Source organism: Schistocerca piceifrons, chromosome X (genome assembly GCF_021461385.2).
Source record: "Schistocerca piceifrons isolate TAMUIC-IGC-003096 chromosome X, iqSchPice1.1, whole genome shotgun sequence".
Taxonomy (NCBI): Eukaryota; Metazoa; Arthropoda; class Insecta; order Orthoptera; family Acrididae; genus Schistocerca; species Schistocerca piceifrons.
In genome coordinates, this window is record NC_060149.1 from 109,607,589 (window position 1) to 109,621,529 (window position 13,941).

Genomic DNA, 13,941 nt, shown 5'->3' on the forward strand with positions numbered 1-13,941 from the left:
TATATATCTCATTGTTATAGCTGAACTCGCTGACTTTATCATTGAGTCTGAGGAGCGAGCAGGTGGCGTCAATCAGCCTTGTCCTGAACAAGTTCCATTACCTGGTAAGTATATTTTTTCAATGTTTTGACATCTCTACCCTTTAACTCCGTGTACAAGCGCTACATCTTTTTTGGATAACTCTATATAAAGATCCGCTTTTCACTTGGTGTGTGTGTGTGTGTGTGTGTGTGTGTGTGTGTGTGTGTGTGTGTGTGTGTGTGTGTGTCTGTGTGTCTGTTATACTCGCTCTCTATAAAGATTTCATTTTTTTATATATATCTGCCTTCGTCCTCTCATTTCTATATCACCAAACTTCTTCTACAAACATTTTTTACTTTATATTATACTCATTACATTGCATCTTTCTAGATTACATCGGCCAAGCGCTAGAAGAGTTTGATCGCCAACTCGAAATGGAGAGAGCTCATCGTGAATGTAAGTACATCTCTAATAATAATAAAAATCATACTTGCTAAAAAATTAAATAATTTTTTCTTCTTGTTCTTTTAATATATACCCTTCTTCCTAGTGTATTGATCTAGCCTTATCATATATTTTGTTTCTAGATCATCCTAATTCCACGCAGAGGGAGGGAACCGAACACAGTAATAACTTTTTAGATGAGGACGAATGGGACGTGCCTGACTGGCTTGATGGGCTTGTCGAATGTGGCAATGAACTGCTGAAGCCGTGGAATGAGATCGGAGAAGGTGAATAGTTTTCATCATTAGTCCAAAATAATTACCATTATTTACTGTTATAATAATAATTATTATTTATCCCTCTTTTAAATCCAGGTCATTAAACTTTTATTTATGTTACAGGTATATCACAAGGCATTGACCGTGTTCCGCGAGCGGCAGTTGCAGGCGCGGGGCTCGACGGTGGGCGAGGACACGCCCCACCTTGCATCGCACCGATCACTGCAGCTCGACAGGCCGTGGCGGTCCAAACTATCGGGCGTCCATGGGCGTTGCAACAAGCGGGTAGCAGCACTGCCAGGGGTCCCTGGCAGCGGCCAACACGTGTGGGCGATGCTGCAGCAGGCAAGATCGCCGAACCTCTGCCCGGCTGCTCGCACTGGCCGCCTACAGCCGCCGCAAGGGGGGCGGTCGCCACCGCCGCTACCCCTCCCGAAGCTGACTGCCCACGACACCGCCAGCGCAAGGTTCGTGTACCAAGACGCATACCCCTCCCATTAAATGATGATGATGACGCACCATCGCCAACACCGTCATCCACCGGCTGGACCCCCAGTATCATTAGCAGTAATAGTATTAGTGATCACCCTGTGGCTAGTGGCAGTTCTATAACCCGCCCTTTTAGTGAAGTAGATCAGGTCCCTGACACCATACCTCAGTTACAGTACTCGGCAATTGCCGACGCCTTCGAGGAGCGAATCTCGATCACTCGCATCGAAAACTCGGCAGGGGGGTATCGCGATACTGTTTGATTTTTAAACGCATGCCTCCCTGTCCTGGAAACCGAGCTCCTCAGGGTAGTCGATAAACCGCGTTATCCCGCCGTTAAGTGCAGTGCAGTGCTCTGCATTGAGTTATCGCACCCCCCCCCCCCCGCCCCCAAAGTTCAGTCTGGTCAGGAAGAGACCAGCATTCATTATCTTTGGGGGGATAATGGCGTGATAACGCGGAGCACATCGATCGCCGAGTGGTTTCGTAAATCCTCCTTGAGTGCCATATTGGGCCGGTTTTCCAAGATGGGAGTCAAAGGCTTAGCTAAGGCACTCAGCAGAATTCTACACCTGGACATCCATATACATGTCCACGCTCCATTAAATGGAGGGTCTAGCTATATCAAGCTCCCTAAAGATATAGTTAACAAGAGGGCATGCATTAATGTTCAAAATACAAAAGATCAGGCTTGTTTTACATGGTCAATCCTGGCTTGCCAAAGAAACTACTATTATAGAGATTGCCCTTATCGTTCGGGTACATACAAAGTCAGTGATATTAACACGGATTATAACTTTGATAGTATTGAGTTCCCTGTCAAGATCCAGGACATACCTAAATTTGAGGTGCAGAATACCGGAATATCGGTACACGTTTATGGCCTGGAGAAGAAGAAAAGTAAGTCAGACGAGCAACACAAGCATGTCTTAGTCGGCCCCCTCCATTTCTCAAAATTTGCCAGTGAGCGTGAGCTGCATGTAAATATGCTTCTCTTTTCTGAAGGTGACAATTATCACTATGTCTGGATCAAGGACATGTCTCGACTCCTTTCCGCCCAACTATCAACTGATCATAATGTAAAACATATTTGTTTAAGGTGCCTCAATTATTTCTCCTCTGAACAGTTATTAGATACGCATCTAGTAGACTGTACTTCCAAGGATGCGGTACGTGTTATTATGCCCACGAAGGAAAACAAATTCATAAAGTTTATGAATGCTCACCACCAGGAGCGGTGTCCGTTTGTTGTGTACGCCGACTTTGAGTACCTCCTCGCTCCTGTGACCCGCTGTGAAGGCGATCCTACGACCTCACACACCACCTTTACAGAAAAACACGTACCTTATGCCGCAGCGCACCAAATTGTATCGTCATATGACACCAACCTTAACCGATACAAATCTTACGTCGGCAATAACCCATCGAGTTGATTGCTCTCTGAGCTTGAAAAATGTTCACTGGAAGTTGATAAGCAGTACAGCGCCAACGTTCCAATGACCAGATCGAAGGAGAATGAAGATTTGTATAATAAAGCCACCGAGTGTCATGTTTGTGGGCTGCCGTTGGACAGAAAAGCGGAAACTCCTCGTAGGGACCACTGTCATCTTACAGGGAAATTCGGTGGCGCTGCTCACAATGCGTGCAATTTGAAGTACCAGTTACCTAGGCACATACCAGTTTTCTTTCATAATTTAAGTGGGTATGATGCTCATTTTCAAGTTGAGCACTTGGCCGATTTCGGTTAGGATCCTGCGTGGACGAGTCCGATGCCTTCACGTGCGTGGGCCGGGACATGCTGGGACCTGCTGATGCTGGCGTCACGGGCAGAGCTGCTGGAGGACCAAGACGAATATCGATAAGAAATGATGTGATGTTGGTAGAGAAATAATAATAATAGCAATAATAATAATAATTTGAGGACTTACTTTTCTGGTGCTGCTTGCTCCTCCTCCTATTCTGCTGTGGTGGTGACTGACGCTTCATCTTGACCGACTGAAACAGAGATGGAGGAGCTGCTGAGTCCTCCTTATATAGAAGCCAGATATGTCATCATGATGCTGTACTGCTATTGGTTGAATAAGGTGAACACTTGACCTATCGAAGTGCCCTCTAGCGGAGAACTCGTGAACTAGATCAGTTCGTCGCTCTGCTGGATCGGAGGCAGTCGTCTCTTGTGGGCTGGAAGCTTATATGTGGGGTTTAGAAAAGGTAGACAGTTCCAGCAGTAGCAGATGTTTCCATGAGGTGGGTAATGCATTTTTAAAGCATTTCCTTGGAGGGAATTTATTTGGATTACTGTGTTCTTATTCATATGTTCCAGGATTAAAGCACGTTTCCATTCAGCATGTAGGAGGTTATGGGGGCAGTCCTCGGCTGTATGCTTGCAAACTACACTGCTGTTAAACACATCACGGTCGAACACCAATAACTCATCGATTGAACACATTCTGCAGGATGGGCTTCAATAGTATATATGTTGTACACGAATTGTCACTGCGTGCTGGCCAGGGGGTGGTGAGGATTTGAACTAATTCAGTTGGAGCACGGACGTTGTGGTGACTGCACTGCGATATCAAAGATGTGTGTGCTGACTGTGTTGCAGAACAAGTGATGACTGTACTGCTTGAAATAAAGTCTTCAGTCCCTTCCCCCTCTCCAAAACCAAAGGACGTGAATTACGTTACTATAAGTGCAGTTTATTATTTGACGCGATTATGATAGGCTACCAGTGAAAAAAAGATAAGTGACAGAGAAAGCTCGTACATGTGATCAATTATGGTGTTGGGGATTTGAACTTGTGATAGATTTTTGTTATGGATGTAAAGAGAATGGCTTTCTCACCGAGAAAATCGGACATCTTGAATCAATAATAAATGATAATAATACACAGAAGTACAGTTTTCGAGAGAATATCGTGTTGGAATTTGAATTTGGCGCAATTTTCTAGTGGAGGTAGGCCTATAATAATGAATGATAATGAATGTTAATGAATGACAATGAATGATAATGAATGTTAATAAATGATAATGAATGATATTGAATGTTAATGAATGATAATCAATAATAATAATAAAAACAAGTACGGTCTTGGCTTGCATTATCCTGTTGGAATTCAAACTTCCCACAATTTTTTTTTCTTCTGGAGGCTTAGGTGAGTGGATGTAGCACAATTGGACTATGTTCCCACCAAAATTCAAACTTTTCGCCATTTTTTCTTGAGGTTAGGTTAGTGGACGTAGCACAATTGAACTAGTCTCCCGCCAAAAGCCGCCATCTTGGATGACGTCATGCGCTGTTGCCAAGTCTACATGCTGCCATCTTGAATAAATTTGGCAACAATCAATGCAACGTGTGCTGACGCGAATGTTGTCCCCCTACTACGTTTCAAGAGATAACGCTATGAACTCAACAGAATTGAAATAGACCGAACTAGAAATGTTGGCAGCCCTTAAGACGTACATTTCAGTTTCACCCTCTGATTCAAACAGTTTGGAAAATGCTGGGTGGTTCATAGATGCAGCGGATGGGGAGGGTGGACAAAGCCGATTTACCGTGTGCGTGCCACTAAAAATGCTTATGGGTTATTTTGAGGATATGCAGCGAATAATTATCAACACTAAACAGGAACTTATTTTGGTGAGAAGTGCAAGTGACGCGAATTCATTCCCTCAAACAGCTGGAGAGAATGTTCAAATCAAGATTAATAGCATATTACGGAAAATGCCTCACATCACCGTTGCCGACGAGGAGCGCTTCAAGCTTTTAAAAGTTCTGAATGCTGGCACCTACCTACCACTAACTTTCCGATCTTGGGAGCTTTTTGAATACCCAGTTCTACCTACAGCGTCCACACATACTTGGGCTATTAAAACATCAGTGCAGTTGGAAGCACCTCGATTCATCATACTAGCTTTCCAAACTCAAAGGCGTGCTAATGTATCAAAGGACTCAACTGAATTTGACCACTGCAAGTTAACTAACGCCACAGTCTACTTGAATTCAGAATACTACCCATATGAGAATCTACATCTACAGTGGGACAGCAATGTATACAGTCTGACATTTGACATGTATGTGAGATTCCGAGCATCCTACTACGAAGGTGCTGAAAATGAAGGATGCCTACTCAGCACACAGAGTTTCAAGAAGCTAGCGCCCATAATCGTGACTGACTGTTCAAAACAGAATGAGATAATTAAATCAGGACCTATAGATGTACGGATTGAATTTGAATCTTCAGCAAACTTCCCTGATCAGACTTCGGCATATGCTCTCGTTTTGCATGATCGTCTCGTTAACTTCTGTTCGCTCACTGGTGTAGTGCAACGAGTTATATGAATTAATACGCACTCTGCTAGCTCTAGTGTAGATCACGATGTTACCTGAAGGTGTGAGGATCGTAGCTGACGTTCAAGGATTTTACTATGATGAGTGCAGGCGTTTCATAATTAAAGACTGTGCATTAATAGCATTCACGCAAAGTGATGGAGAAATAGGAACATTTGTATCGAGAGTTGAATCGCCGAAACCATTTAAAGACGTCAAGTGCAATAAGACAGTCAGAAGCGCGATGTGGCTAACAAGATTCTATCATGGGATTAAGTGGGACGCCCCTGGCATCTCTTATAAACATTCGCTGCAATTGCGGAGAGCATTTGATCACAAGGAGACAGTAATCTACGTTAAAGGCGATAAGAAGAGTAGCTGGCGGCGTCGAATCTTCAAATATGCGGCTATCCAGAACCTGGAATACTACGATTGTCCACCTAGCCATCAACTTAGACAGCGAACGTGTGAAGAAGAAGAAAAAAATAGTTTTGTGTCAGCATTTGAAAATGTAAAATTACTTTTAAAATGGCTCACAAATAAATAAATAATTTTTTTCTTCATAAGAAATCTTGTTGTTTTCTTTCTGTGACACCTACTTCCATAGAAGTAAGTTTATTGGTGATACTGTTCGTGAAACGCATTCCACTGGAGCTGTCTGAGGCAGTTTACCTGCTTCCACCTCACCGGCGCGGCGTTGAGTCAACCGTTGAAAGTGACAGGACCTGAAAGAGAGAGTGCTAGGATCGGCTTCGCCAGATGCCCGCCGTTTAAAGTGACAGGACCACAAAGAGAGTGGCGGGCTCTGTTTGTGACCGGCGGACGAAGTCCAGCACGCGTCATTCAGATTTCATCTCTGTCTTTAAATCAGTAAAAATCTTATAGGTCTCTCTCTGTGCCAGTGCAACGTATATGGATCATGATTGAGGGTCAAATAATAACAAACTCGGGCATTTTTTACAGTAAAATAATTGAATTTATTATTAAATTCAGATTTTGTTTGCGACATATCAGTTTACAGTAAAATGATTCACTTTTTTTCGCATTATATGAGTTTACACATACATTATTTGTCTTCAAGTAAAAATATGAAAGTTCTGTCCTTTGCAGGTACGTGTTTTTACATCATTCATAAATATATAAGCACTGTATATATATATATATATATATATATATATATATATATATATATATATATATTTAACTAAAGCAGAGGTACTAGAATGTAATTATATTATCTTACAAGGTAAATAACATGTCTAGTGAAGTTACACCGGAAGCACTTTTTTAACTGAAGGCAAACGTATTTTTAGTTCAAGATAGTGGCGCTAAAACATTTTTCACTAGCAATTTAAATTATATTTCATTGAAGTAAGTAGCTCTAGACATTTTCCACTACAATAAGCAGGTGAACACATATTTGTGGGTATAAAGATTTTTTTTCCACAGTGAAGTATATATAAAGAATTTAATTGGTGGAACTCACATTCTTAAAAAACTAGTTCTGACTGGATGGCTAGCGGCAGGTGAAACTTACAACTACTACTAAGATCAAAGCAGATACGAACTGCGAAAATTGTATTTTCGTCTTCTCCTATTTGATTATAATAGGGGTAAAATTTGTATCTGCTTTCAGTCATATAACCATTGACTAGTAATAGTGGAGAAAAAATATACAAATATATATAAAGACTTTTTTATAAATGGGATTATTTTAGTTTTTTCTGTTTTTTATGATTTTTTTTTTTTGTTTGATAGAATAAATAATATTTACACACATGCAAACTTAACACAGGCTCACACACATTCACACACACTCAGACATACACGGAAGTACGCAAGCTGATACATACTACAAAACACTCTCATTCAATATTTACACTATGATAAAAGGGTCATACTACTACTCTGCAGACACCCTCGCCGTCTCTCTCTCTCTCTCTCTCTCTCTCTCTCTCTCTCTCTCTCTCACTCTCAATCAGAGTCCCCAACCCCTTCTCTCGCTACAAGTGAGTAGTGTGAGTACGGGCGAGTTTCAATGCCGTCATCACAGATGACCCTTTTATCGTCATGAGGCGACAGACCGATTGTAAACTGCAGCACAGTGTACACCTCGTGCACTATCGATCGAATAGGAGTTTGCCAGACAATATGCGGCGGCTGCAGCTCAGCACCGCGAACACCACCACGTAGGCACTGCAAATAGTCTTCGATAGACAGAGCTCGTGATACCATCCGTCATACCCCCTTAGCCCGCCTCTGAGTGGGACCTTCCAATGCGCGATATACATACATCTTGGACCGAAGACCTACAAACTCCACAATCGGCAATCCATTCGTCTCGTCTTTCATAAGACCGATAACCTTTTTGTTTTGCGGAACAATACCATAAGGATTATCGGCCGCATAAGAAGACGTGTCGAATTCATTGGCGTGGTACCTAATTACTTCATATGGATCGCAGTTCTTCACCCAATAGATGAAACTGTCTGTATCCATATAAAGTAATTTAGGATCTGCGAAATGAGTTTTCGCAAACTCATAATGAAAGTGGTACATGTGGGGATGCACATCCCCACATAGATAGATCTAGTAAACTCTACTGCAGTTTTAGCCATCTCCACAGCAACAAAATTCTTATTGAAAATAGTGACCCATTTAAAATTTGGTCTGGCAATGCATTTTCGTACGCCATAACGCCCATCCCATTGCGTTCTAATAAAAATTTCACGTCGTTCCCTCAAATTCTCCATAGTTTTTCCGAAAATTGAATTATTCATTAATTTATAAAAATCTTTATCAAAGTCACACGACGTGGAAGTTCTCTGTCTCGTATTCAGATCAATATACTCCTTCAACCAGGGGAACTGCTTGAAGGAGATGACCCGGGTGATTTTAACCAGCTCCATACCCAAGCTGAGGCATTGCTGGAGGTTAAGATAGTGAATGATAGATAAACACCAGTGGAAGACTCTGCAGGAGAGACGCTCGGTAGCTCGGTACGGGCTTTTGTTAAGGTTTCGAGAACATACCTTCACCGAAGAGTCAAGCAGTATATTGCTCCCTCCTACGTATATCTCGCGAAGAGACCATGAGGATAAAATCAGAGAGATTAGAGCCCACACAGAAGCATACCGACAATCCTTTCCACGAACAATACGAGACTGGAATAGAAGGGAGAACTGATAGAGGTACTCAGGGTACCCTCCGCCACACACCGTCAGTTGGCTTGCGGAGTATGGATGTAGATGTAGATGTAGATGTAGAATGATGTACCTCTGCTTGCCCCCCAGCATTGTCATCAGTTTCGGTATGGAACCTCCTCGCGGAACTAGTTTCTCTGGACACAGCGGCAAATCGGCATGCGTGTCATGCAAACTAATAGGGTATTTGAGTTCTGCTTCCACAACATACGCTACATCAGAATCGGCGGCCATACCCCCCTGATTTTCCCACCTAATCCCTTGCATTCATCTTCGGACAGCCAGCGAAACTCGGGAACAGGCAGACATTCCTCCACAGCATGTCCTTATAAGTTCGAGCGTGTCGGTTCCTGTCTATCAGTGAGAGAATTGCAGAGTTTATGGGCTGAGAGCGTAGTTTGTGCTCCATCACCACTGGTGCTGGTGGCGCCATGGAGTCGCTGGCATGTGGCGTGAGGGTGGTTTGGACAAAGCAAGCGTGTCTGTTCCTGTCCGTCGGTGCTGGGAATTTCCGAACTTTAGGACCGATATAGCTTTTAGTGTGTCATGTGATAGAACTTTCCAAACATCTCGGGCGGTTGTGTGAGGTTGGTATTGGCAGGTTGGAACCTGTTCAGAAAAAAAAAAAAAAGAAATTGGGGTGGAACGTGTCCTTTGTAGGGCACGCAGTCGACAGGAAACATCCTGTCCGGTCTTAAGTGCTCGTGGGCTGACCGTTTGTGGCGGGACCATCAGGCGTCACTCGCCGCCGCATGGAATTATTTAATATAGCGGGGTGGTGAGAGTGAATTAGCGAGCGTTCTCGCGACGAGCAAACGCGCTGTTATATGGTCATGGTGGATTCCACTGTCGGTCAAACTCTGGCGCCATACGTATCCTTTGTACGGCACGCGGTCGACAGGAAACATCATGTCCAGTGTTAAGTGCTCGCGGGCTGACCATTTGTGGCGGAACGCTATGGTGTTGCTCGCAATCTACCTGGCGCGCTGGCCGCCTCACGTGACAGGTGTAAGCAGTGTCTCCGTGCACTGGCCAGGGGGTGGTGAGGATTTGAACTAATTTAGTTGGAGAGCGGACGTTGTGGTGACTGCACTGTGATATCAAAGATGTGTGTGCTGACTGTGTTGGAGAACAAGTGATGACCGTACTGCTTGAAATAAAGTCTTCAGTCCCTTCCCCCCCCCCCTGCAAAATCAAAGGACGTGAATTACGTTACTATAAGTGCAGTTTATTATTTGACGCGATTATGATAGTATACCAGTGAAAAAAAAAGATAAGTGACAGAGAAAGCTCGTACATGTGATCAATTATGGTGTTGGGGATTTGAACTTGTGATAGATTTTTTGCTATGGATGTAAAGAGAATGGCTTTCTCACCTAGAAAATCGGACATCTTGAATTAATAATAAATGATAATAATACATAGAAGTACAGTTTTCGAGAGAATATCGTGTTGGAATTTGAATTTGGCGCAATTTTCTAGTGGAGGTAGGCCTATAATAATGAATGATAATAAATGTTAATGAATGACAATGAATGATAATTAATGTTAATAAATGATAGTGAATGATAATGAATGTTAATGAATCATAATCAATAATAATAATAAAGACAAGTACGGTCTTTGCATGCATTATCCTGTTGAAATTCAAACTTCCCACAATTTTTCTTCTTCTGGAGGCTTGAGTTACTGGATGTAGCACAATTGGACTATTTTCCCACCCAAATTCAAACTTCCCGCCATTTTTTCTTGAGGTTAGGTTAGTGGACGTAGCACAATTGGACTATTCTGCCGCCAAAAGCCGCCATCTTGGATGATGTCATGCGCTGTTGCCAAGTCTACATGCTGCCATCTTGTATGACGTCATCGCCGCCATCTTGAATAAATTTGGCAACAATGCAACGTGCGCTGACGCGAAGGTTGTCCCCCTACTCACAGGTAGTTCCAGTTTTCAAGAAGGGTCGTCGAGCAGATGCACAAAGCTATAGGCCCATATCTCTGACATCGATCTGTTGCAGAATTTTAGAACATGTATTTTGCTCGCGTATCATGTCATTTCTGGAGACCCAGAATCTACTCTGTATTAATCAACATGGATTCCGGAAACAGCGATCGTGTGAGACCCAACTCGCTCTATTTGTTCATGAGACCCAGAAAATATTAGATACAGGCTCCCAGGTTGATGCCATTTTCCTTGACTTCCGGAAGGCGTTCGATACAGTTCCACACTATCGCTTGATACACAAAGTAAGAGCCTACGGAATGTCAGACCAGCTGTGTGGCTGGATTGAAGAGTTTTTAGGAAACAGAACACAGCATGTTGTTCTCAATGGAGAGACGTCTACAGACGTTAAAGTAACCTCTGATGTGCCACAGGGGAGTGTTATGGGACCATTGCTTTTCACAATATATATATGAATGACCTAGTAGATAGTGTCGGAAGTTCCGTATGGCTTTTCGCGGATGATGCTGTAGTATACAGAGAAGTTGCAACATTAGAAAATTGCAGCGAAATGGAGGAATATCTGCAGCGGATAGCCACTTGGTGTGGTGCAGGGAGGGGCAACTGACCCTTAACATAGACAAATATAATGTATTGCGAATACATAGAAAAAAGGATCCTTTATTGTATGATTATATGACAGCGGAACAAACACTGGTAGCAGTTACTTCTGTAAAATATCTGGGAGTATGCGTGCGGAACAATTTGAAGTGGAATGATCATATAAAATTAATTGTTGGTAAGGCGGGTGCCAGGTTGCGATTCATTGGGAGAGTCCTTACAAAATTTAGTCCATTGACAAAGGAGGTGGCTTACAAAACACTCGTTCGACCTATACTTGAGTATTGCTCATCAGTGTGGGATTCATACCAGGTCGGGTTGACAGAGGAGATAGAGAAGATCTAAAGCAGAGCGGTGCGTTTCGTCACAGGGTTATTTGGTAAGCGTGATAGCGTTACGGAAATGTTTAGCAAACTCAAGTGGCAGACTCTGCAAGAGAGGCGCTCTGCATTGCGGTGTAGCTTGCTGTCCATGTTTCGAGAGGGTGCGTTTCTGGATGAGGTATCGAATATATTGCTTCCCCCTACTTATACCTCCAGAGGAGATCATGAATGTAAAATTAGAGAGATTCGAACGCGCACGGAGGCTTTCCAGCAGTCGTTCTTCCCGCGAACCATATGCGACTGGAACAGGAAAGGGAGGTAAAGACAGTGGCACGTAAAATGCCCACCGTCACACACCGTTGGGTGGCTTGCGGAGTATAAATGTAGATGTATATGTAGAATACAATGTCTCCGAGACTGGCTTTCTCGAATGCTGCCCAGTAACGTTTTTCTAACTTTATTAAACAAAACACAAGTGAAGGAAATTTCAAAGAGATGAAATAGTAAATAATTTTGTATTTTTTTTGTGTATATTCAACATAAAATATGTATTTAAGTCGCATATCTGCGAGGGTTGTTTGGAAAGTCTGGTAAAAAAGTAAGAAACATTTTTGTTTTGTAGACAACTCACCTTACTTCTCGACATAACCTTCTTTGAGGGATATACACTTAGTCAAGCAATTCCCCAGCTTTTTCATTCGACCAAGAAAATTGTAAACTCTACAAAGTGCTCATTAACTGTAACTATCACCCCCTCATTTTATGAAAATTTCTTTCCAGCCATACAAAGTTTCAAGTTATGGAACAGGAAAAAGTCTCATGCACAGGGTGGACAAGGAACCAACTCAGTGCCCAGTTCAGGGATTTTCGACATTGTTATGGCTAATGTTGGGGATGGTGCATTATCCTACCGAATGAGCATCTTTTGTGTGCCAACCTTTGTCTGTTTTCAGCCAATGAAAGTTTCAGCTGATCCAACAATGAAGCATAATTTGCTACAGTTATGGTTCTGCCTTTTCTAGGTAAAATGTGAGGATTATTCCTTGGGATCTCAGAAAACAGTGGTCATCATCTTACCACGTCTTTGTCTTTTTCGGTACACTTTTACCAGCCTCTATACATTGTTTTGACTACCGTTTTGACTTTGGTTTGAAATGATGGATCCAGGTCAGAAATCAGTGCAAAAGTTTCTTACAGATTGCGATTGAACATCGCCAGACATTGTGTTGAGATGTTTTGTCGGATGTGCTTTTGGTTGACTGTGAGCAATTGCGGCACCCAGCTCACACACAGGTTCTGCATAGCCAGTACTCCATGCAGGATATTATGCACTCGCTCAGTTAATAATAATGAACGTATGGCATTGGTGGCTGGGAGACCCCTCGCGGGGCGGTTCGGCCGCCGCTCCACAAGTTCTTTAACGCCACTATGGCAACTTGCGAGTGAATGAGGATGAAATGATGATGAAAGACACACATCACCCAGTCATCTCAAGGCAGAGAAAATCCCTGTCCCCGCCGGGAATCGAACTTGGGACCCCGTGTGCGGGGTAGCGAGAGCACTACCGCAAGACCACGAGCCGCGGACACTCGCTCAGTTGAGATGCCTACAGTCTCAGGAATCTCACGAATTTTTATTTGACAGTCTTGCATTACCACATCATGGACTTTTCAGATGTTTCCTTTGTGATGACCTCAATTAGATGGCTAGAGAGCACTTTGTCATCTGTACTTGTCCAACCACGTTTAAATTCATTAATCCAAAAGTAATTGGTCTTCAATGATTGTGCAGAGCCCTTGTGATCTTCGTCCAATTCTGTTTTTATTTGTGTGACAATCCAACCCTTCACATGAAAGTGGAAAAGTTAATTCTCTCTTTAAAAAAGAAAATAATTGAATCCTGTAAATTTCTATTCTCTTTGTATGTTGATTCATACAACAAAAATGTACAATCATTTGAATATAGTTTAAAAATTGAACACCATAATTTAAAAATAGATTATAAATCTACTCAAAAAGCTTGTAATAGCTTGATGTTTCTAAAGAGAGCTTCATTAGGATTCATTCCAATCATTCCTTCTATCATACAATACATTTGTGATCATGTCAAAGCTGTTCTGTATTTTATGAACAAATTAGATGTTCTGATTTGTGAAAAAGTATTTAGTATAATTTACATCCAAACATAAAATGTTATACTTTTTCATGCAGAGATTTGTCTTGAATAGTTTTACATTTTTGTAAAAAGCTATTTGACTTCAGAAAATGTTACAGTAACAAAATTTTGAAATT